The 23,200-nt window shown below is 39.6% G+C and overlaps 1 protein-coding gene and 1 pseudogene across 2 annotated transcripts in view; one reads left to right on the top strand and one right to left on the bottom strand.

The window, feature by feature from the left end:
- Positions 1-23,200, bottom strand: part of LOC101578265 — a 148,721-nt gene that overhangs the window by 70,543 nt on the left and 54,978 nt on the right. The gene's annotated exons all lie outside the window — the stretch shown is intronic.
- Positions 5,837-21,864, top strand: LOC101578662 (annotated as a pseudogene).

A 23,200-nucleotide genomic window follows, 5' to 3' on the forward strand; every position in this document is an offset into this window, starting at 1 on the left:
TCTTGTACAGCAATTAACCACTAAGAAGAATATATGCAGTGTGATAGTTATTGAAACTGTACTACCGATTTGATTTGAAACTGTCTCATTGCTATCTCTTTATCAATAAAATTTTGAAAAAAAAAAAGACCTCTTTGGCCACACTAACCTTAGATTCTGAATGTAAAAAGATAACTATGTCTTCCTCTGTTTATTAAAATATGAAACAATTAATGATGATCCTGACAAATAAATAATAAGAGTTCTTAAAATGTCAACTGTTATTATTATTATTGCTTTTCAAGTAACTCCCCTTGTTGAGCTGATAATTTATGTCAAAGACAGTAAATGATGAAACCTATAGGATTAAGACAGTTCTAATAGAGATGAAGATGGAAGATGATGCTGCTCCATTACGATTTCAGTATTAATGCGGTAGGACAATCCATAATGAATGAAAAGATTCAAATCAATGCCCTTCAAAATGAAAATAAATAATCACAGTGGATTTTGCTAAAATCCATATCTTTGGTAACTATTGGAGAACCTATACTTAAAAAATAGACAATTCAAAAGAAATGGATGGATTCTTAGACACATATGAGCTACCAAGGCTAAACCAAGGACATACAAAAATCTTGAATAACTCAATATCTTGCAGTGAAAGTGAAGAAGTAATAAAATACTACAAACAAAGAAAAACTCAGGTCCCAATACAATCACAAGCTACAAAAACTTTGGATAAGTTTTAATGACAATACTACTTAAATTCATTAATGAAATTGAAAAATTAGGAGTATTCCCATAGTCATTCTTGGCATCTAGTGTTTGATAGGTCAGGACTCAAAGCTTCCCAGGCACCTTGCCCCAAACACTCTCCTTGGTTTCCCAGGCACCCTGCTCCCACACTCTCTCCCCCTTGGCCTCACGCAGAGCCAAACCCAAAACTCCAGAACAGGCCCATCTGATTCTGACCTAAGCAAAATTCAACCAAAAGGAAGACAAATGATGTCCACCTGTGGCCTGGGTAGCCCAGCCTACAATCATGCCCTCTAAAAGATCCTACAAAGTCTCCTGTCTCCCTTTGTTCAGTGCTGTCTTGGTCCACAAGACAGAAGACAGCCCTCCATGTGAGCTTCCACCTCCATGTGAGCTTCCAATAAACCTGCTTTACTTCTGTCAGTATGTCTGGTCCAGGTCTGGGTGAGTTTGGTTGCCTCGTTTTTTACCTTTCAGTGTTAACCTGATTCCAAAGCCAGACAGGGACTCAACCAAAATAGAGAACTATAGGCTAATCTCTTTAATCATCATAAATGTAAACAATTCTCATGAGACACAGGGCAAACAGTACAACAAATCAAAAAGGAGCAGATTTCAGGCCCAGATAGATTTAATCCCAGGAATGCAAAGATAGTCGAACATATGCAAATCAACAAGTGAAATACACCACATAAACAGAAGCAAGGACAGTAATCATGTGATCATTTCAATAGAGAAGAAAAAGCCCTTGATAAAATCTAAAATTCATTCAAGATAAGAACCCTGAAGAAAGCTCCATTTGACAAAGGCTCACATCTGTGTATGATGTACTAATGGCTTGATTTCATATTAAATGGGGAGAAGCTGTAAGATTTGCCATTAAAATCAGAAACAAGACAAAGATGTCCATTACTACCATTTCTATTCAAGATAGTTCTTGAAATATTATCAAAAGCAATTGGGGAGCCAGGGAGATAGCTCAGTAGACTAAGCACCTGCCTGGCAAGCTCAGGGTCCTGAGTTCAATCCCCAGTACCACAAAAAAAAAATTGGAGAGGGGAAAGAATTAAAAATGTCACATGTAAGAAAAGGAAATGTTAAATTATTAATTATAGTGACAAGATTCTTTATTAAAAGACACAAAAATTCCAGCAAAAACTTAAAATTAGTAAGTATAGTCAGGCACTAGGGTACAAATTAACAAACAAAAAGTAGTAGGATTCCTGTACATCAATAAGAGAGACACCCAAAAAGAAATTATGGGGCCGAGAGCTAGCTCAGCAGCCTCAGCTCCTGCCTGGCAAGCACAAGGACCCATGTGTGATTTCCGGTATTACATACAATGCTGGCCCCACACCAAGCCAGCCACTGAAATCGGGCGAGGTGGCGCACGCCTGTAATCCCAGCGCTGAGGAGGCTGAGACAGGAGAATCACTGTGAGTCTGAGCTGTGTAATGAGCCCCTGTACCAAATAAATAAATAAATAAACACATAAGCAAACAAATAAATGAGATCAAAAGTGGAAAGACAGCTCCTGTTGCCGGCTCGGCAGAACAAATAGAATCAAACAGCCATACGTATAACACTGATACACAGACTCAACACAATCCCAAACAAATGCCGCTGGAACTGCACCGACGTCTCCAATATCGCCCCCTCCGGGTTCGCACTGTCACAGGCACGTGCCCCTGTGGCTCACGTGACGCCCTGTCTCATGGATCCTTCATCTGTGCTAGGTCCCTAACCAGGCCCCTGCCGTGTCGCCTTCCGATGGCGGCACGCGAGGTGTGCTGGACGCTGGCCTGACAGGTCCTAGAGACTCGATGCGGGAAGGCCTCCCGCGCGGATAGCTCACTTGCCGGCTTCGCCTACGTGCTGCCCAAGCGGGCACATCCCTTCTGGGCTTTGGCGCGAGCGGTAGGAACGTGCAAACAGGGCTGGAAGCTAGCACCGCGCTGGGCCCCTGCCTCACGGACTAGGTCTTTCTGCAAGAGGTAGTGCTCAGTGCTCTTGGGCTGCAGTGAAGAGCGGGCCTGCTTTTTCAGAAGGAGCGCTGCTGCTGAGGCGGGTCAGCAGGCTTCGCGTCAAGCTGCGCTCCCGAGCCGGGCTTCTGCTGCTCCCCAACGCTGAGCAGCTCTGCCGCTGTGGCCGTGCCGCTGCTTGGCTCGCTCACACGCTCTTGCAATTTTAATCATATATTTTAAAGAGCAAAAAATAAATAAATACATAAATAAATAAAGAGCAAATGTTTTAAATTTTTATAAATTCCAATTCATCGGTCGTTATGCCATTGTCTTCTTTGTTTCCTAAGATATCTTTGCTTTTCTGGAAGTTTAAACTGTCAGCACGATACTTGAGTCCTGATCAAGTTAACGTTTGAAAATGTTACAGAACAGGAATAAATTTCAGTTTCCTTAATTATTTTGAGTCGTTCCATCATTTATCAAAAATATTGTTTTTTCTCCATTTAGTTACCTTAAAATTTTTGTGAAAATCAAATGACTCAGTGTAGTTCCAGTTCGTAACTCTCCCTTCATTGTTCCACACACACTGCCAGAGAGCACAAGCACTATACTTATCATTACTTTAAATCCTTTGTAGTTTTATATGAATTATCACACAAATTGTCCATTTCTATAAAGAAAAGCATAACGGAATTTTATGTGTGTGAGTTGAAACAAGCACAATTCTATGTGTTTGCAGGTAAATTTGAGGACAATTGACCCGTTAACAATACTGAATCTACTAAAATGTTTTTATTTTTATTTTTTATTTGAGAGAGAGAGAGAGAGAGAGGCCAGCTCAGCCCATCAGAGGGCGGGGCTGGCTGGCATGTGGTACCGGGGGGGACTGAACCGCGGTCCCCGATGCCTTGCCAAGCCTGCTCCAAGTAGGTGCCCCAGACCACTGAGCCATCTCTCCAGCCCCTACTAAAATGTTTTATATTTCTATTTTGTTACCTTACCTCAGATATTTTTCCTTCTTTGCCAATCTTTAATTGTTTCATTTTTTTCTAATAATTAAATAACAATTTTTAAATTTTAGCCTATAGTTACTTATTATATTAAATTATTTTAATATTTTGAGAAGTCTAATATATATATATATATATATATATATATATATATAATTTGTTTATTCTGGGATTATAAGAATGGATAAAACCTTATCTCTGTATTTTGAGAGTTCGCAGTTAATGGAAGAGACAGACACTGATAAAACAGTTACATGCAATAAAAATGAAGTGCCTACTTCCTTTTTGTAAAGAGAAGACAAAAAAATATTTTAAAAAACCATTAGAAATGATGCAGAATTTCACTATACAAAAAGATAGGAATTGTACAATGGTTGTTACATTGCATATTGTTGTCTTTAAATTAGTTGTTCAGATTACCAGATGTAAGCATGCAAAATTGGTCAAAACTTTTAAAAAGTTGGGGGGGCTGGGGAGATGGCTCAGTGGGATAAGCGCTTGACTGGCAAACTCAAGGATCTGAGTTCAATCCCCAGTTCTGCAAAAAAAATAAAAAGTTGAAAAGGCCAAGAAAAAATGCAAATGTTAACTGCTCCTCTATCAGCAATATAATTATGAAAGTTATCCTGTATATACAATGTATATACAAGTCTTTTTCTTTTTTTTTTTTTTTTTTTTTTTTTTTTTTTTGTCATCCCAATTATCCCTTCCCTTTGAATAGTTTCTTTCCCTTTCCTACTACCTATTGTAAAGTTCAGATTTTATTTACTCTTTCAGGTTCTAATACTAAGACAATAATACAATGTGGGTCCGGTTTATTTCACTTATGAGTATGGTCTCTAGTTGCATCCATTTACCTGTAAAACTTTCAAGTTTATTTTTTTATACCTAATACTCCATCGTATATAAATGCCACATCTTTTTTGTCCATTCCTCAATTGATGGGCATTTACTTTATTTCCAAGATTTAGTTATGAAAAATTGCACAGCTATAAACATGGGTGCACATATATCACTGCGGTGTGATATTTTTAGTTCTTCTGGAAAAATATCACAGAGGGGAATAGCTCCATTGGATGGGACCTATAATCCTAGTTTTCTGAGGAATCTCCACACTGATTTCTATAATGGTACCAAGCTACACTCCACCAACAGTGGAAAAGGGTTCCTTTTTCTCCACAGCCCATGCAGAATTTGTTATCGGGTCTTTTTTGTCTCTGGAACCAGAGATTGAACTCAGGCTCTTGTGCTTGCCAGGGGAGTGCTTCCTCTACTGAGCCATCTCCCTGGCCCCTTTGACTTTTGAAGCTAGCCATTCTTTCTAGGGTGAGATGGAATCTCAGTGCTTTAATTTGCATTTCTTGATTGATCAATGATGTTAAACAGTTTTCATATATTTATTTGCCATTTGTATTTCCTTACTTGAGAGGTATATATTCACCTCATATGCTCACTTTTTGATTGGCTCTTTGAATTTGGGAAGTCTGATTATTTTTTAGTTCCTTATATATTCTAGATAAGAGTCTGTCATCTGAGGGACAGGTAGCTAGAATTTTTGTTCCATTTCATGGGTTTTCTTTGTACTTTATTGGTGATTTATTTTGATGGAAGCACCTATTTCTTTAAGGTATATATTCAAGGGCCAGCTAAATAGCTCAGCAGATTAAAGTGCCTGCAAGCAGGCGCAGGGGCCAGGCTTTGGTTCCTGGGCCTGCTGTGCCAGCCCCACTCCCCGGGGAGCACTGAGATGGAGATTGAGACTGGGCATGGTGGTGCGCACCTGTAATCCCAGCTCTTGGGAGGCTGTAAACAGGCGGATCACTACAAGTCCGATCTAGTAGTGAGATCCTGAACATCCTATAGGCCCTTCCCTGAAAATACAAATAAAGAAAAAAGAAAAGAAAGAAAGAAAAAAAAAAGGTATCCATTCAAGCAATTTGATTTCATGAGACTAGAGAAAGTTTTCCTGAGAAAAGTGCAAGGAAGTGAGAAGGGTGACTGTAAATCTGCCCCCGAGAGAGGGAGGCAAGCATATTCTAACCAGAAGCAGCAGCATGAGAGAGGTCTATAACGCGGAAGTCACTTCTATTTTTAGTCTCAAAAGCCTTCGGGAGCTGCATCACTATGACACCGTGTTCAAAGCATCGACGAGGCTGTGGAGTAGTGCGCACCCTGAAGGAGACCTACAGCACCGTCGGTGGCTGCGAAGGTTGCAGTAGTCCCTGGAACACGGGTAAGCTGGCAGTGGTGAGCCATCTGCACACTCAGAAGGCAAAGCTGAAAAGATAGAAACTACTTGGCAACGGACAGGCATGGCAGGACAAAGGAGAGCAAGAGTTGAGGAAGGAGGCAGTGGGCCAAATACATGGAATGGTACTCTCAAGAAGAGGCGGAAAAGAAATGATAGAAAGTGTGTTTGCATTAGAAGAGAAGTGCAGGCATGATAAATATTTCACAAAATATAGCACCGTCAAGTGAAATCTCTGATGTGAATGAAAAGCAGTTAGTAGAAAGAAAGGGAGAGTGGGTCACTTCAGTTCTTATTGTCCCTCTTTCTAATTCAAATACATTTTGCTATGAAGTCATCAAAATTATCCTGATTACCTTATATATTTCTTTACTTTTTCTTTTCTTTCTTTTTTTTTTTTTTTTTTTTTTAGAGAAGGATCTACCAGGTGTTCAGAGTCTCACTACTAGATCAAATTCATAGTGATCCGCCTGGCTACAACCTCCCAAGAGCTGGGATTACAGGCACCCACCACCACGCCCAGTCTCAATCGCAGTCTCAGAGCACCCTGGGGGCAGTGCAGGCACAGCAGGCCCTGGGATCGAAGCCTGGCCCCTGTGCTTCCTTGTAGGCGCTTTAATCCTGAGCTATTTGGCCGGCGCTTTTTCTTTTTCTTTTCTTTCTTTCTTTTTTTTGGGTGTGTGTGTGTGTGTGTGTGTGTGTGTGTGTGTGTGTGTGTGTGTGTATTTCTTTGAAGTCTCATATTTTGTCAGTTTTTTAGTTTCTTAAATTTGTGTTACATTTGTAATTTTATCCTCATGATGTTGCCTTTGTAAAGTTATGCATCTTTCACTAAATTTACTAAGTTCTATAAAGTGAATGGAGAACAACAAAAATAAATGCACAATTCTTTGTCAACACACTAGTAACCCCGCATATGACATCGTAAAACTGACAGCTACCACATTTGTGAAGCAGCTTTTGGGACGACGCATTTAGCATGTGGTGAAGTGATACGGGGAAGCTTACCTTAACTGAAACCCTGGGGAAGAAACAATGACGAAGTACACAGAAGAGATATTTATAGAGTATTAAAAATATTCATACATATAAAATTATTGTAGAAAACCAGCTACATAATTACTACTATTAAAATATTTATTTCCTGTCTCTGTTTTTGCAAAATAACATTGTAGTTTCAGGCTTCTCAATATTACATAATATTTTACCACTAAAAATGGAAAGTACGAAGTGGCTTGATAAACATAAATTATCCCTCCTGCTTCTAGATGTCATGTATATCTTTGTTCATTCATAATGCAATCCTTAATCTGGGAGCTGAGCCAGTAAATTGATTTCATTTTCATTACTTATAACAGCTTTTTGGATAAGAACCATTGTTATAACTTAGTAAAATTGGGTAACTGTTTCCTGACAACCTACAGGAAAAAATACGATTTCCTATAATAAAACCCTGAGTTACATGCAAGTCAAAGAAATATGCTGAATTCATAAACAGAAAATTAAATGCTCTAATGTAAGATGAATATAGATCTTATGGCTTCTGGAATTGTTCTTGAGCTTCTATTACTTATGCAAAATGTCCAACAAAGATAAATGGCCTATTGTGAAACTCAGTGAATAAAAAGCTTTGATTTCTAACAGTGATTGTAACCAGGAGTCATTATGTGACTTAGAATGAAATACTTAAAGAAAAAAAAAATGTTTCTGTTTAATCAGTTAAGTAGGAAAAAAAAATATTTTTTCTCTGCTTCTTTAAACCTTAAAGTTATAAAGAAAAATAATGCCAAAATACCCCACTAATGTCAATTTAAACATCATATGTTGTAAAGTTACTTAAATCCATGCACCATTTAGAAAAATGAACACTAAAATAAATTAAGTGTAAAGGATTTAAATATTCTTCGGTGTTGTATATTAAAATATGCATTTACTGATGCAACTTTTCCACTGTTAAGCTTCCCATTGTGAACAGAGGAAGACAATATTTTGAGTGGAAAAACGAATTATAAGTGTTGGATTAAACATCTAGGACAGTCGACTTAATGATGACAAGTTGAAAAGTAATCAAGCGACGAAGTCTTACAATAATAGAGTATCTTGTTTTATCTTCGGCTGGAAGCTTTACGTATGGAGCAAGATTCTTCCGATTGCTCTGTTCTTCATGATGGCAGGGAGCATGTGTATCTTGCTCAGTGTTAAAACGTGTACTGCTACTCCCACCCTCCTACATACGAATACTCTCTAGGTATCTGAGGAAAGAAATGATGCCGCGCTGTAGTTTGTGTCTAGATGGCCCCTGACTCAACGCCTCCTGTGGCCACGGGTGGGGCTTTCCAGAAGTGGCGAGATGCTGGGCACCTGAGGCTGAGATGAAGGGTAGGTGATTACTACATCAGTCCCGGGCTTGCTTTGGCACAGCTCGGGGTGTGGATAATGGGAAGCTCCATCCTGGCTCTGAGTGGCACCAACCAAAGGTGGGTAGTTTGAAAGGAAGGAAAAAGAGAAGCAGGCTGCTTTGGCTGCTGCCGTTCTGGCTACTTCCTCCCTCCTGCCCTGAGATGGACTGTTTCAACAGAGTGATGCCTCTCTGCCTACCCACCCTGCCTTGGAGCCAGCTCAATACGAGCTGACACCTCTACAAACTCTGAATTATCACAAGCCTTTCCTCATTTAATTCAGACTGCCAGATATTTTCTATCAGGAATAAGAACAGTAAGTAAAACACCCAGTACTCATTTATTCATTGGGGTTTTTAAGTAAAACAATTAATTGCCTTTATTTAACTATAAAATACAATTTAAGGAGTTTTGAGATCTTCCAGAGATGAAAGACATTCATCAGATATAATAAAATACTAATGAGAGGACATCAATGTTGATATGTGATGTATGTGAATGAAGTCATTTTCAAGAAATGCATTCTCCAAAAATAAGATAATGACTGAAATAATGTTCTGAAATTATTTGGGAAATATCCAAGCTCCGAGTCCTTGTGATGTCCTGCTCACCACCCACTCTCCAGATATCACAGAGCTCAGTGAACACGTAGGACCTCCCTCACCACCCACCAGAGCCTGCACAGCTCTACGTCCCTGTGAGATCTCTCCAGTTATTCCTTTAGAGCACATATAAGCAGCTGTGTGGCTTATTGCAGAGGAAAAGGAAGAGAGATTAAGGAAAACTCTTCAGAGACCACCAGAATACTAGGCACTTTACCAGAAATTACTCAAAGCTATTAGAGAAAAACATCAAATAACTTATAAAGGAAAACCTACAGAATTATAACAGATTTTGCAACACAAAACTTAAAGAACTAGAGAGCTTGAAGTGAAATCTTTTAAACTTCAAATGAAAACAATTGCCAATCCAGATTACAATCCTAAAAAATTATCCTTCAAAATTAATGGAGAAGGGCCAGCCAGATAGCTTAGCAGACCAAAGTGCCTGCTTAGGCAGAGTGCAGCAGCCAAAGTTCAATCCCTGATGTGCCACGCCAACCCTGTCCCCAGGGTGCACTGAGACAGTTACTGAGACTGGGCGTGGTGGCACATGCCTGTAATCCCAACACTTGGGAGGCTGAAAACAGGAGAATCACTACTACAAGTCCAATCTACATAATGAGACTCTGTAGACCCTGTACTAAATACATAAAAAAAATTAATGGATTCATAAAGCAAGAACATGTCTCATGAAAAGTTGCAACAAGAATAAACAATATTAAGTTAAATATCCTCTGTGCAGCAAAGAGAACAAACAATAGCATGAAGAGATGACCTACAAAAAGGGAAAAAGTCTTGTTAGGGTAACATATGGAATATAGAACAAGCTAAATAAAATTATTTTCCCCTCAAATGAAAGACACAATCAGCAAAATGAATCAAATTAAAAATAGGTAATTAAAATAAATAAGCAACTCTCAAAGTACAAATGTTCAATAAGTACATGAAAAACTGTTCATCATCTTAAGCTATTAAATAAATGCACATCAAGACAAAACTGAAATTGCTTTATTCCAACAAGAATAGCGTTATAATTTGTATCTAGTTGTCCCTCCAAAGCCCCACATAAATCATGGGGTGGTCACCGCTTGAAGAACAGCAAGCGACTTGACAGGCGGGGCCAGGAAGGCGAGAGCTGTTAAACTGACAGCGTGCACCTCCGTACCCCACCCCCAGGCCTGGTGGCCTCTCTTGGAGAGTTGGAGAGGGTCATCCTGGACACGGCAGCACCCCAGCCTCTCCTCCAGTGTCTTGAAACCTCCAATAACTGTGAGCTAAATAAACCTTTCCTTCCCTCATTTTGAGTGTCAGGTATTTGTCCCAGCAACGAGAGAGGAGTAACTCATATAAATGGCTATCATCAAAGATCCAAAAGTCAACAAGTGGGAGGTTGTGGGGTGAAAAGAAGTCTTTCCAAATGTGGTCGGTGAGAATGCAAATTACTGCAATCACTGTGAACGTCAGTATGGATACTGTTGAAAACACTAAAAATGCAAATTTCATATCCCTCTTCTGAGTAGCCTCCCAGAAGAGGTAAGACATATGTCACAGCAATGCCTACAGAGCTGTGTGTGCAGCAGCACAATGCCCAGCAGCTGCACCATAGAAGTGGACTGCGTGTCTGTCCGTGAGACAACTGGATCGTAGATACTGTGAAGGGTCTCTGAGCCATACAGAATGATAACTTCAAGGAGTCATTTTTCAGAAAATTATTGATCTTGTGCCTGTACTGTTAACTGAAATGAATTAGATGCAAAAAGATAAATTTCAGGTGGTTTCTCATTTATCTTATGAGAAATGCAAAAATGCACAAACAGCAATAGGAAGCAGAGTGGTAGGACATGGACGGTAGACTTTGTGGAGATGCACGGGTACCTGGTGAAGAAGCCAGAGGAGGGAGGAAAACTGATCGAGAGGAGATGGTATAGCCATCAATTCTCCAGAATAAACATCATTATATGTCACAGATATACACCAGTAAGTATTTTCAAAGGAAAATGAAAAGACAAAAATAGACTTCATCTCGTGTGTTTATGTCTACTTAAACACGTACAACAGCATATGCACAGAGAGACGTGACAAAGCGCTTGGGTTCAGAACAGTTATGGGTGAAGGATAATGGTTGCCACGGTGTCAACTTGAGAAGTTTAGAAATGTAACTGAGCAGGGTACCAGCGTCCTCACTGTGTGAACCTTCACTGTGGAAGAGGAGGGCACAGAGACGGCACGGGCAGAGAGCCAGCACACAGTATAAGGGAGGGAAAGAGGCTTGCTCGCCCCCTTGTGCTCTTGCTTCTCTTGCCTTCTTCTGCCACCTTGAACTGTTGCTCCTGTGACATGCTGTCCTGTCTTGGATCCTGCTGATTATGGACTGAAACCTCTACAAACCATGAACTGAATAGGGATTATGTCTCAGCAAAAAGAGAAAAGTAACTAAGAAACAGCAAAAACAAAAATATCATGCAAGAGAAAGCTAGACAGGAGCAACTGAGATGAGGAAAGCATGAAAGAAAAAAGGGGAAAAAGAAATATACATGTTCATATACATGATAGCTTGGGTAACTGTAGTGCTGATTTGGGCTTGTCTATTAAAAGGAGCAGTTAATGCCTAATTTTTTTTCTCTCTTCTTTTTAACTTTTTCACCAGTTTAGTATGCTTATTTATATCTAGCAATCTTCTAAGGGATGGCATCTATCATAATCCACTAGTCCTCCTTAAAAGTAGGAGAGACTGAAACAAATTAGATGCATAAAGATAAATTTCAGGTGGTTTCTCATCTATCTTATGAGAATGCAAAATATGCAAACAGCAACATAAAGCAGAGTGGTAGGACATGGATGGTGGACTTTGTGGAGACGCGAGCGTACAATTGTGGAGGCGCAGAATTCAGTTTAGTTTGACCCCTGCCTGAAGCATTTACACAGAAGACACCTGGGCCAAGCCACCTTCGCGTTTGTTGCCTAAATTACCTCATCCCTCCTTCCGCTGCCCTGTCAAAACTTCACAGACATATAGGAGATAAGAAGGGGACAGGACCAATTAAGGGCAATAAGAGGCAGACCATTTGCACATGCTCAGCTGTAAATCCCTCTGCCTGAGAACCCACACCTATAGGATATAGGGAGCACCACATTCCTGCCCAATCACCATAGCAACCAAAAAAGTATAAAAACTGGTAAGGAACAAAGAGCTGGGCCTTTTGTGTTTTCCTAGTTTAGAGGGAGAAGCACATTGGTTGCTGGCTAAATTAATGAAGGCTCTGTAATTCCTTTAATTTAGTCAACCTTGGGCAATATATCGAATCCCAGGCATTATAATCTGAACAACTAATTTGAAGAAAACAATATGAAATATAATAACCATTGTTGAATTCCTATCATTTTGTTTAGTAAAATTCTGTATTGTTTCCACTATTGTTTTTAACTATTTTTATATTTTACTATTTTATATTTTACTATATTTCTTTCAATAAGTCAAAGTTCCTAAAAAAGAGGGCCCAACATAAATATTTATAGGACTTTGATTCATAATTTTTCTAAATTCTATACAACCCACCATGGAGACAGTGAAAAACTTGGTACATCCATGTTATGGTTTGTGCCTAGTTGTCTCCCCAAAGCCTCATGCAGTTATGGGGCAGCTTTTGTGATGGATTATTGTGGGTGTGGTTATTGCACCTACCCTGGGCATGCAATCTGCACTACAATGGAGAGAGGAGAGAGAGGTTAGCTAGTTGCCTGAGCTGGTGTCCCTCCCTTTGCTCTTTGCAGCCCATAAATTTGGGATGTTGGGTATTTTGTCCCAGTAATGAGTAAAAAGTAACTGAGACACTCCCTATGATGGAATACTACACATTCATAAAAGTAATGGATTAATATATTGCAGGGAAAAGCTAAATTTAACACTTTACACTAAATAAAACCCATAGGGACACCAAGGACTATTTTAGAATTCCATTTATGTGAAATTGTAAGACAGGGTAAGAAATACATAACAACAGAATGGATCAGTATTTTACTATGTGCAAAAATACTAAAAGAGTAAAGAAATCTATGGATAAAGGTAAGTTGTACACGCTAAGAAAATGAAGTGCCTTAGCTCACACAATTAAAACTGTGTATCATTTCAAAACCAGAGGCTGAGAGTTCCACTACGTCTTGGAACTGAGGGATTTAGCGTGATCTCCATGTTCTCTTGGTTAACCTCAAAAATAACTCCCCACCATGTTCTGTGTGCATAGGAGCTATTTCCTTGATCATACTCAATACTCTCCACTGAAATACATTTGGCCCGCTCCCTCCCACAAAACTTGAGGGTAAGTTCCTCAAGTTTTAGCACATGTATTTCTTGACCAACAATCTTTTCACTGAATTTTTAATATTGTTGTTCAGTGTTCTCTATAGCTCCTAATCTTAAATGTGAACTTACTCTCTTTGGAGCATACCATATCCCCATCATTTCTCTCAGGTAAAGGTGGTACAATGGCCTGTATCTTGTCCTTAATATAACTAAATAGAAGTGAGTCCTGGTCTTCCTTGTCCCTAGACACTGCCTTTACACCATGACCTTTGTGGGACTTCCTCCCTGCAGCTCATGAGACCTCCCAGAGCCACTGCCACCTGTCGGTCTCTCTGCAACTTTCAATTCTTGACTGTCTCTGGCACCCAGAGCACGTCACCCCCATCTGGCTCAACTTTATATTTTCTTTCCATTCTACACTTCAAATTGTACAACTCAAATATTACATCTCTAACAGCATTTTCTCCCATTCCATCTCAACCACACACTTCTGAAACCACAAAATAAACCAGGCAATCACATTAAAATGCCTCAGAAATTTCAGTATCTAACCACAATCTAAGATTTTAGATGTGCCATTCTGCTATTGCAATTTCACTGACTTTCTGAACATAAATGTCTCCACTGCTACCTTGGCTTTACCATATACCTTTATCTAATTATCATTGTTAATTGTTAAATTAAAATAATAGTTAATCAAAATAAATATTAAACCATTGCCTTTTCTAAGTATCTGTACTTCCACCAATACAATCGATTCACCCTCTCTGTATGTTATTTATATCATCTTCATCTCCATTTACATCCCTTTCATCTATTTTGATTCAACAGATCGTTTACTATCTTTCCACTTTCTAAAATTTCTTTCCAATACAAGCATGCCAAATCTCTGACTCTTGATAAATCAATTTTACATTTTCTCCATTTTATAATCTAGGTAGAAGAATATTTATTTTATATGTTGACATTAAAAAAAACCCTACAAGCCTGGTGACATTTGTCTGCATTCCAAGCTATTTCAGAGGTTGAGACAAGAGTATTACAAGTTTGTGTTCAGCCTAAGCAATATAACAATATAGGAAAAACTTGTCTCAATATTTTAAAATAGAATTAAAAAGGCCTAAGATAGGCCAGCAAGATAGCTCAGTGGACAAGAGCACCTGTTTAGGCAAACATAAGGAATAAGGTTCAATCCCCAGCACCACATGCCACTCCAGCCCCACACCCAGGGAGCACTGAGCCAGCCAGAGTCCAGGCGTAATGGTGCACGCCTGTAATCCCAGTGCTGGGCAGGCTGAAAGCAGGAGGATCACTATGAGTCTGAGTTGCATAGTGAGACCCTGTAACAACCAAAGACATAACAGAAAAGGACTAAGATGTAGTACTGTGCAGACACTCCCCAGTGTTGAAAAATAAATGAAGTCTTTTGGTGGGCCTTTGAAATCTCCTGTGACTCAGGAAATTCACCTACCTTGCTTTCTTTCTCACCTCAATAATGACTATACTGAGTTTTCTCTAAAGTGCTCAAATCTAAAGCTCTCTATCTTCCCACATGTCTTCATGTCCACTATCAAAGTCATGATTCCTCATATAGATGTCCCCATGCAGCTACAAAGGAAAAATGTATTGTATTCCACCCAAGTCAATTCTACCTTTGATATTCTAGATTCCAGATTTCTTCACTTTTCAGGACTTTGCACTGTGCATTAGCTACCTTGTAACACCAATGTATGTTTATGCTCCCTGGCATCTGCTTGTAGAATAGTTATCCTGCACCATCTTAGAAGCACAAGATAAAGCAACGTCCTTTGACCCAACAGTCTTGCCAACTCTGCTGCCTCTGATTCTCTCCATCTAAACTTACATAACGTGTTGCCTGTTTTGTTCCACAATTATTCATCACAGATTTTATTTCTAGAACATTCCAATCTGGATTCAACTTTCACAAATCCACTAAAACTTTTTCAGTCAGAGTTACTAATATCTTTCATGTTCCAGAATTCAGTCAAAATGTAATTGCTCTAACCTGATTTAACTTTCTGAAAGAATTTGAACTGTTGGCTTTTTCCTCTTGTTTTCAACTCTTTCTTTCCTAAAATTCATGCCACACATTCTTCTGGCTTTTCTACTCTTCCTTTGGCCCTCCTGCTTGCTTTTCTTTGCTTATTCTGCCTTTTCTGTTAATGAGTTATTCAAGATTTATCACAATCTCTCTTCTCTTCTTACCCTAAACTCTGTCCCTACGGATACCTAATTCCTCAACTGGGCTTAAATTGAAAGCATCCTTGGGGTTTGTAACAGCAAACTAGCATTTTTCAGTCCAAAACACTTTCCTGAATTCTGAACCGCATATCCAGCTGCTGCTTGATATAGCATATTCAGAAATCATAGTTTGGAGTGATAGGTATTATTTTCTATAGCTCTAGCCTGCCTCTACCATCTACATTCTGTCTGTGTCTCTTATTTTTTTTAATGTATGTGGTACAGGTTGTCACTCCGCAGCTCGGACCCATAGTGATCCTCCTGTTTTCAGCCTCCCAGCACTAGGATTACAGGCGCGCACCACCACGCCTGGGCCCAGAGGCTCAGTGCACCCTGGGGTGAGGCCGGGGCAGCATGTGCTGCTAGAGATCGAACTCGGTCCCTGCGCTTGTCTAAGCAGGCGCTTAGTCCTCTCAGCTATCTCACCAGCGCTTGTGTTTCCTATTCTTATAAATGATTCCCCAATCTTGTCAGGTGATCCATCTGGAATCTGTGTCTTGCTCTTGGACGATCTCACTGTGTCATTTCTTCTCTCCCCGGTTTGCTAGTTTCTGCTGATTCCACACTCTGTATCAAACAGTCGCCGAGCCACCATGACCTCTCAGCAGCCGCCTCGCTGCCCCGCTGCATCGTCGGCGGCCTGCCTCCACCTCCGCTATCTAATTCCACACTAATGTTTCATAAACGCATCTGCTGCCCTGTTATTCCCCCCTTTGAGTCTCTGAAATTGCTTCTTCTGGCCTCTCCGATAAAGTTCTAAGTCTGTTTTGGCTAACATAAGTCTATCTTATCCTATTGCTACTACCTCATAAACTGCAGTCCACCTACGATTTCTCCAAAATTGACAGATTTATTAGCTTTTCTAACAAATAATCCCCCACTTAGTCTCTGGTTGTTGATCTCTGCTGAAGCCTCTGTTACCTACACAGTCACGCAATCACTTAAAATACAATTGGAGAACAAAAGACTATTCTCGCTTCAACTTTATTTGGTGCACTGCTCTTCAATACCCATTTTACACGTCTAAGGTTGCCAATTGTTTCTTTTGATGATTTAAAGATTGTATACCTTACATCTTTAATGTCTGTGGATGCACACATAGTGGCCTTTTAGGAAGATCCTTGTGCCCAGTATCTAGCACACTGTGTAGTGCCCAGTACGCTCTTCATAAAATTGAAAAGCATGACACAATTAAATGGAAAGCAAGAAATTAAAGATTAAACAATGAAGAAAGGGCAAGGAGAAAAGCTAGGAAACATGGAAGGGGCAAAAAACATACAATTCTACACACAAGATGGTTAAGGCAATAATCCTGAGATTTTGCCATCAGGTTTTTGTTGTCTGAATAAATGAGTGAACATTATAATTCAATAGGGAACACATTCCTTAAAATCATAATTTGAAAAAAATCTTTAAAAAGGATAACAGCTAACATTTTGATCTTAAATTGTGAACTATAGACATAAATATAGACATGAATCACAATATGTATTTATGTATTTCTAGGTAGAGTTCCCTATTTATAAAGAGGAAAGAGAGGGAATGCCTTAGCCTTCATAGATGTCTGTGAAGTAATATTGTGCTTATTTTGCCTACAGGGAAAAGGAACATGCAAAAATTTAGTAATGCTCCCCTATCTCACAGCTAGAAAGCGATAGCTAGGGCTGGATACAGGAGTTAGATTCCAAAACTTTATTTAACCATTATGCAATATATCCTCTTAAAAGATACTTTGCTTTCTCATGTGTTTACATTTTATGGAAGAACTCTAAAAAACAAATAATGTTATTGGTGCTTGTATTCATAGTCAAATTTACTATGTATACTATGCTGCATATACCTATCAAAATACATGATTCTACATTGCAATAAACACAGCAAGACTAGACATTTATATCACTCCATGAACTATATCAGATTCTTCAAGAATTCATTAGCTAACACCGCATGGAATAAAAGGTGGTCTCATGCTCTTAGTTAAATACTTAATAGACTTTCAAAGCATGCAACTTTTAGTGAGAGAAATAAAATTCTATCAATAAATACTTTCAATTAACAAGTTCATGATTCTTTCATTATGATTTTATTCCATCACATTTTTGGGCTTGGTCTGTGCCTCTGAGAGGACCTCTCCTGGGTCCACTGTATGCCCTAGGGAGCTCATCACTGTTTGACATCAGTGTCATTGAGCCAAGGAACATTCCATCACTAACCACATTCTGGACTTAGATAAAGCTTCAACCTGCACAATCTCATGCTGCTGTTTACGTTTTAACATTAATACAAAATGCTACGTGTAATTTTTGAAAAATGTCCTGAGTACCTCAGATCTACTGTAATAATGTTGAATTATTCCGATCAGCACCCTGCCCTCCATGTGCACAGGCTTTCCGCCCACACATAATTATCTCATGCTCCTCATGTGCGTGGCCCACAGGGAGGGGATTTAGAGTCCTGTTCACCTCTAGAGCTAAGCTCGCTTCTTCACCTGGAGAAGCTGCTCTTATACCTTTTGCCCATAAGCCTGTGGACACACTTGCTTTGCACAAGAAACGCAGGAGTACAGTTCCTGTCCAATGAGCAAGGTGCTTCCACACCTTAGGAGGAAAAACTGTTTTGCCTTAAAAATATAGAAGAATTTGCCTCTTTATGTCTACACATCCAGAAGCCATTTTTCCTCACCTTCCAGAGAACTCTCTTACTGCAGTCTCCCACTCGGGTGATTTTAGCCTGTGCTGTGGTCCCAGCTTCTAGCTTGCCCTTGCTGCGGTCCATTTACAGCACAGACAATACTTTTAAAAATACAGCATTGTTTTAACTTGCTTTTCTTGCATGTCCAGTGATGTTGAACATTTTTTCATAGATTTAATTTACTTTTGTACTTATTCATTTGAGAAGTGTGTTCATCTCATATGCCCATTTTTTATTAGGTCTTTGAATTCGGGAGGTCTGATTTTTTTAGTTGTTTATATAGTCTTGATTTGAGTCCTGTGTCTGAAGAAAAGTTGGAAAGAGTTGCTTTTACCGAGTAATCAACCAGCAACAAGTGCCAGAGGGGCTGTGGAGAGAATGAATCCTCCTGCACTGTTGGTGGGTGTGTAAATTGGTGCAACCACTGTGGAAATCAGTGTGGAGATTAACACGGAGGAATCTCCACACTGATTTCCACAGTTGAAGAATCAACTATGCAGGCAGCTAGGATTAGGGGTCCCGTTTTACCCAGCTATTGCCCTTCTGGGCGTCTTCCTAGAAGAATTAAAAACATCAGACCACAGTGACATATGGGCACTCATGCTTATAGTCGCATGGCTTGTCATAGCTAGATCTCTGAAACAACTCAAACGTCCTTCAACTGAGAGATGGATAAAATGATATTTTTATATACAATGGAGTAGTATCGAGCCATAAAGAAGGATAAAATGGAGACTTTTATAAGTAAATGGACGCAACTCCAGATGTTCCTGATAAGTGTAATAAACCAGATTCATGTGTGTGACCATTGTGTGGTCTCTTTAGTCCGAGAAGCTAAGAGAAAATAAGATTCAAAATATACAATAGATATTATAAAATGGGAAGAAACTTTTAAAAAGCAAGAGAAGCTAGAATGGGGAAAGGAGAGAAAAACAAGGGAAGAGCAAAAAATACACAAGATAGTTAAGACATTTATACTACTAATAGTATAGTTAAGATAGTTTGTAGTACAGTTAAGACAGTTATACTATTAATTTCTCGTAGTTCACTGAAAAGAAAGGTTTACGCTAATATTGTTTGGCCAATTAAATGCCTATATCTTGTACTCTGAGTAACTAAAGATGACATTAGGCAATGTTACTCTCCTATCATCTGGTTTTGAAATTTTTCTGTATTTTTCTTTTTAAAATAATTTTTACTTTTTTAAAATATACCAGGTCATCATATTTCTCTACTTACTAATTTTCAGTAGCAAGCAGAAGAAACACGGAAGCTTTGCAGTGGCTTATGAATCCTCCCTCGACCTGGTACCCAGGATATTTGACTTCACTCCCCTCTGCCCACTGCAGGCTCACGGGGCTCCAGCCACGCCGCCTCTCAGGCTGCTCCTCGGGCACAGCCACCTCAGGTCAGCCTGTGAGCCTAGACTGCAGGCCGCCCCCTCCCAAGCGATCTTTCCCCTAATAAAAGGCTTATCATTTGGATCAACTGTTACTTCTCAGTGAGACCCTTCTTGACCCCCTGTTTTAAACTGCACCTCCATGTGGTACCCCTGATATTCCCATCTGTGTTCCCCCTTTTTACAGGGCACAAATGTCCATCTCATAGAATGTAATTTTTTTATTGTCTATCTTCTATTACAATATCAGCTAATGAGGGCACATATTTTTGGGTAGTTTTGAGTTTGGTGGAGGGGTAGTTTTTCGTTACATTGTTTTGGTTTGCTTTCTTTTGCTTTTTTCAGTTTTTTTGCCTTAATACTGTAGCATCAACTCCCAAAGCAACACAAAGGAGACAGTAGTTAATGAACATTTCCTAAAATACCAATTAGTACTATTATATACCATATTATATCATATATCATATTAAACTGGGAAATGGGAAGAAACAGCCTTATATAGAGAGAATGCATATTCCTTTCTGGGACGCCTCCTATGGCTGAGCAGACTGCCTTAACTCAGCCCATGTTTGACTAATGAAAGATTAATGAGGCCGACAAGTTGATGAGGTAGAAAATATTTGTGTTGGAAGCGGAAGAAGATGGCGCTCGTCAGCTTTTACCTGCACCTACTCAACTATCACAGGACCAGCTTGAGGCTGAAGAAAAAGCAAGATCTCAGCAATCACAGCAGGCCTCACTGATTTCCTCCCGAAGAGAACCTCCCCCATACGGATACAGGAAAGGTTGATACCTCGGTTGTTAGAGGATTTTGGAGATGGAGGTGCTTTTCCAGAGATCCATGTGGCTCAATGTCCACTGGATATGGGGCGAAGAAAAAAATGTTGAATGTGTTGGCCATTCAGGTGGATCCTGAAGGAAAAATTAAATATGATGCAATTGCTCGACAAGGACAGTCAAAAGACAAGGTCATTTATAGCAAATACACTGACCTGGTTCCAAAAGAGGTTATGAATGCAGATGATCTGCAGAGACCCGATGAAGAAGCTACTAAAGAGATAACAGAAAAGACACGGGTAGCCTTGGAGAAATCAGTGTCACAGAAGGTTGCTGCAGCCATGCCAGTAAGAGCCGCAGATAAACTAGCTCCTGCTCAGTACATCCGGTATACACCGTCCCAGCAGGGAGTGGCTTTTAACTCTGGAGCTAAACAGAGGGTTATTCGAATGGTAGAAATGCAGAAAGATCCAATGGAGCCTCCAAGGTTCAAGATTAATAAGAAAATTCCACGAGGACCACCTTCTCCTCCTGCACCTGTCATGCATTCTCCTAGTCGGAAGATGACTGTAAAGGAACAGCAAGAGTGGAAGATTCCTCCTTGTATTTCCAACTGGAAAAATGCAAAGGGCTATACAATTCCATTGGACAAACGTCTGGCTGCTGATGGAAGAGGACTTCAGACAGTACACATAAATGAAAACTTTGCCAAACTGGCTGAAGCTCTCTACATTGCTGATCGGAAGGCTCGTGAAGCTGTGGAAATGCGTGCCCAGGTGGAATGGAAGACAGCTCAAAAAGAAAAGGAGAAACATGAAGAGAAACTTAGAGAAATGGCCCAAAAAGCTAGGGAGAGGCGAGCTGGCATCAAAACCCATGTGGAAAAAGATGATGGGGAGGCACGTGAGAGAGATGAAATCCGGCATGACAGGCGCAAAGAGAGATGGCATGATCGGAATGTTTCCAGGGCAGCTCCTGACAAGAGGTCAAAACTGCAGAGAAATTAAAATTGAGATATCAGTGAAGTCATTGCTCTTGGTGTGCCCGATCCTCGGACTTCAAATGAAATTTAATATGACCAAAGGTTCTTCAACCAATCAAAGGGTATGGACAGTGGATTTGCTGGTGGAGAAGATGAAATTTACAATGTTTATGATCAAGCCTGGAGAGGTGGTAAAGATATGGCCCAAAGTATTTATAGGCCCAGTAAAAATCTGGACAAGGATATGTACGGTGATGATCTAGAAACCAGAATAAAAATGAACAGATTTGTTCCTGACAAGGAATTTTCTGGTTCTGACCGTAAGAGAGGCCGAGAAGGACCTGTTCAGTTTGAAGAAGATCCTTTTGGTCTGGACAAATTTTGGGGAGAAGCCAAACAGCATGGTGGCTCTAAAAGACCTCAGATAGCAGCCGCCCCAAGGAACATGAGCATGAAGGCAAGAAGAGGAGGAAAGAATAAATCCAGCTGTCTTCAAAGTGATTATTCATAACCCTAATGATGCAAGTCATAGGGGGGACTCTTTGTAAATGATCAGGACAAAACCAAATCTGGGTGCTAGATCCCAGCACTGCTTTTCATGACAGGAGATGGGGGAATGGAAAATTCTACTTTGAATTTAGTTTTTTAAAAGAGTGGGTTGTGTTTGTGCTTCTCCCACCTTTTCAGCACCTAGAGAACATGCTACCCCACACACGGAATTGAGACCACTTCTTTTGTGTGACACAAGTAGTCTGGGGTAATATTTTGTGTAAGAACAACTGCATATAAATGTTACCCCAATCACAGTTCACATTATTGGAACTATGCTATCAAATGAAGTCTGCTGTCCTGTTTTTCTTTGGAGTGGGAAAGTAAGATCTTGCTTACTGCAACTACTTGTTTGAAATAAAAGCATTTAGACAAAAAAAAAAAATTGTGCTACGAAGTGACATGAAATGACATGAAGGCTTTTTAGAAGAGCAAAGGGAAGCAAGCAAGAGTGCGGCGAGCCGCGCAGCCAATCGCGTATCTGATGAGGGTTGACGAAGCAACACTCTCCACTTCCTGACATAGATACATTTACAGTCTCTATCCTGCTGCGGAATTACAGACACGCATTTAATTAGATAATAGATTCTGTACATTTGCACTTCCTGTAAAATAAAGAACCATCATTCTGACCTTTTTAATTGACTTAATCTGCCAAGATTCTGACCAAAGACCGTAACATTTTGACACTGCATTTTGCAAAAAGCTTTTATATATTGAAGCTTGATCAGATTGAATAATGTATGTGCAGAGAATGGAAATATGTACTTTGCTCAATATACTCTAATTAGCATAACTGGCCAAACACCAAAAATGACTAGAAGAGTTACATTTTTAAAAATATAGATATTTTAACAGACCCTTTTATGTAAGATATTAATAGTGTGTGTGCTTGTGTGTATGAGATTCAGTTGGGAATTTATGAATAAGAGCAATCAGTAAAAAGTAAAAAGAATCGTTGGAACTTGAAATAAGAATGGAAAAAGAAAATCCAATAACATCTGTCATAAAAATAAGAGTGAGTAATAAACATGAAGTAGAGAACAACTAATTCAAAAACAAACCTAGTGAAACACTATTAGGAAGTAGGTTTGTAACAATATTAGGCTGTAACTATTACAGGTTATACTGAGGATGTTTGAGGTAAGAAAGAGTAAGAAAACTAGAATTCACTGGCCAATGTCATAGAGCACTGCGGCAAAGAGAAGAGATGCACACAACTGTAATGCTGTCCATGAAAAGTGGTAACAGCTGTCATCAAAAGATCAAAAATAGCCTT

The sequence above is a fragment of the Octodon degus genome, unplaced genomic scaffold (genome assembly GCF_000260255.1).
Source record: "Octodon degus isolate 3935 unplaced genomic scaffold, OctDeg1.0 scaffold00066, whole genome shotgun sequence".
Taxonomy (NCBI): Eukaryota; Metazoa; Chordata; class Mammalia; order Rodentia; family Octodontidae; genus Octodon; species Octodon degus.